Raw genomic sequence first — 3,029 nt, forward strand, 5'->3', positions numbered from 1 at the left:
TAAGGACTGGAGAAGTCCTGCCATTTAAACAAGAAGGGACTTGTTCCCTCCCTGCCCTCCTGTCAGCTGTGAGAAAACCCAGGGACCATAGATGCATTCCTTCACCTCATGTCCTCTTTCCTCTGCTTCACAGAAATAGTCTCTTGGCTTAAAGAAACTAGCTTTGGATCATCAGAGGGAAGCAGTTCTGTCCTTATCATTTATTGAGGTAAGTGTTGAGACTGTAAACAGCTCAGGACACATGGAATACATGGAATTTAACCTGAGCCAGATATGAAGTGCTTTTAATCCCTTTTATTATGTTTCAGAGAGGTGAACAGTTAATATTTTGCTACAGGCCAGCACAAGGGCAGTGTCTGGTCCTTGATAGGGGAAACCTGAGGGCCCATAATGATGGATCATAGAAGGCACCACTTACCTTAATTAGGGTTACACCCCACAGTCTACCTCACCCTTCCTATGAAGAATAGAACTGTTTCAAACTAGCAGTTTGCAGCTGTAGGATTTTGTCAGCATCTCTTATAATAGTTTCAGAGGGTAGGAAATGAAAGGCTTCATCTGAGACAGGATCTTCAGTTCATATGCAAGAACAAAGCTATGTAGTCTCAGAATTTAGGGGGAGGTACATACTACAAATATATATCAATGGTACAAACAGCTTAAAATATAGATGCTCCAGATTGCCTGGCCTCAAATATTCTAATGGTAGCCCTGAGGCTACCTGCTCTGTGACTTGGCTGCACCCCAAATAGCTGGTTCATTTCCTGTTTCAGGCTTTCACATTCTAAGTCTGCTAAGAGTCCTTATGACCACAGAGCACTACTCTAGAGAAATCAATTAACATGACTTTTTGAGGTCTGTGAGACAGTGACTGCGAGCAGAATTCACTCACTCTCTCCCTTTCCCCACCAGGCATGTATATCCTTGCTGCTGTGATTGGGACAATATCCTGCCTGTTGTTACAGGAAAGTCACAATGGATAATCCCCATAACACCCATTACTGCAACCTCCAAGGCAGTGCTCGGGGCCAAAGGGAGTTAGACAATGCTCAGGCTACAATCGCTGTGATAAATGAGGAAGAAGCCACTCCTACCTCAAAGAAGGTATAGGGTAGTGGAATACCAAATCCTCCCCAGAGTCCTCAGAGAGCCTCCTCTCCCTCTGTGGCACTGGCCTTCATTCCTGAAGACCTGTCTGAGGAAGCTTCCACCGGCCAAGTAGAGGAGCAGGAAGACCCACTGCATATGTGTACAATGCACAGAACATACAGGTGTATGACTTGTTGGACTTTCTGCTTTTCAAATATTAAATGAAGGCATTCACTACCAAAGCAGAAATGCTGGAAAGTATTGGTAGAGAGTATGATGACTACTACCCTCTGATCTTTAGTGAGGCCTATGAGTGCTTAAAGCTGGTCTTTGGTATTGACATGATAGAAGTGGTCCCATTTGCCCACTCCTATATCCTTGTCACTGCCCTGGGGATCACCTGTGATGGAATGCTGACTGATGTCCAGGGTAAGCCCAAGACAGGCCTCCTAATAGTTGTACTTGGTGTCATTTTCAGGTAGGGAAACTGTCAGTGAGATTATCTGGAAAATGCTGAATAACATAGGGTTGTGCAGTGGGAGGGATCTTTACATACATAGGGTTGTGTGGTGGGAGGGTCCTTTACTTACATAGGGTTGTGTGGTGGGAGGGATCTTTACTTACATCAAGCCCCCAGGAAGCTCATCTCTGAGGATTTTGTGCAGGAAGGGTATCTGGAATACAGGCAGGTGCCTAATAGTGACCCGATTAGCTATGAGTTCCCGTGGAGCACAAGGGCCTTTGCAGAAACCACCAAAATGAAATTCTTGGAGTTTTTTGCCAGCACTACTAAGACCGATCCCAGAGCCTACACTGAAAAATATGCAGAGGCTTTGAGAGATGAGATAGAGAGGGCCCTAACCAGCATTGCCCAGCAGATAGCTCTACAGCTCTGACTTGCACATAGTCAAATCCACTGGCAGTTCTCATCCAACATCAGTTCAGGCTGAGTCAGTGATCCAAGTATTGTACCCTCATTTGAGAGCTGGTGGGAGGAGAGCATAAAGCATTCTACTTTTATTCTGAGTGACTTTAGGATTCTTGGTATTCCCAAATGTTAATATAAGATCCATTAGTTTTAAGACTTTTGTAATGAATGCATTGTTATTGATACAGGTTTGAAGAATTTTATTATTTTGAAAACAACTGAGAATGATTTCTGTCTTGTAAAATACCACAAGATACCAATGGCATTGAAACTGGAATTTCCTGGGCAATGTGAAAAAAAACTTGGCATTAACTTGAACAAGAATAAAATTAATTTTTGATTGTTTTATACTGTCTAGTATGTAGTGTGGTTAACTAATTAAAATAAAAACTAAAAAAAATAAATAAATGGAATTTCTATCCCAAAAGCCTTCGCTGGACACCTGCTCTTTGTAAAGTCCTCTGTTAGCAGGGGGGCATGGCAGAAGTCAGATGTTTACTTACCTATTGGAAAGTTTGATATAGTAGAAGCCAGAACCATCATTTTTTGTAGATAGGGTGAGGGCAGGATCTGCAGCCTTGTCAATACAGCTAGGGGTTCTTTCAGAACATAAACACTAGTACAGAAGGTTTGTGGAGAGGTCATCTGGGGCAAGCAGCCCAGTGTCAATGTTTTACAAAACAAGGCAGTTTGGGAGTCATACACACATGGCAGTTCACAGGTCTATAAATCCTCTTTCAGAGGATTTGATAACCAACAGGGTCCAGGCACTCATGAAGTGCACATGTAGAAAAAGCATCCATTCACTAATAATTGGTTATTTGCTGTTAAGTAAATAACAAGATACAATCCACAGGCCCAGAGAGGTTTGGTAAAGAGGAGAGTTGGGGAGGAGATGCACGATCATCTCGGGGAAGGGAAAATAGCATAACATTTGCAATTCAGTTGAGGGTGGTCAAAGACAGGAGTGTGAGGGATGTGGAAATAAATGAAGAGAGTACAGGGAGAGACA

The 3,029-nt window shown here is 43.0% G+C and overlaps 1 pseudogene; it reads left to right on the forward strand.

The window, feature by feature from the left end:
- The first annotated feature begins 975 nt into the window (after window positions 1–975).
- LOC127675632 (melanoma-associated antigen 10-like) lies at window positions 976–1,985 on the forward strand (annotated as a pseudogene).
- Window positions 1,986–3,029: the final 1,044 nt, after the last annotated feature.

The sequence above is a fragment of the Apodemus sylvaticus genome, chromosome X, assembly GCF_947179515.1.
Source record: "Apodemus sylvaticus chromosome X, mApoSyl1.1, whole genome shotgun sequence".
NCBI classification, from domain to species: Eukaryota; Metazoa; Chordata; class Mammalia; order Rodentia; family Muridae; genus Apodemus; species Apodemus sylvaticus.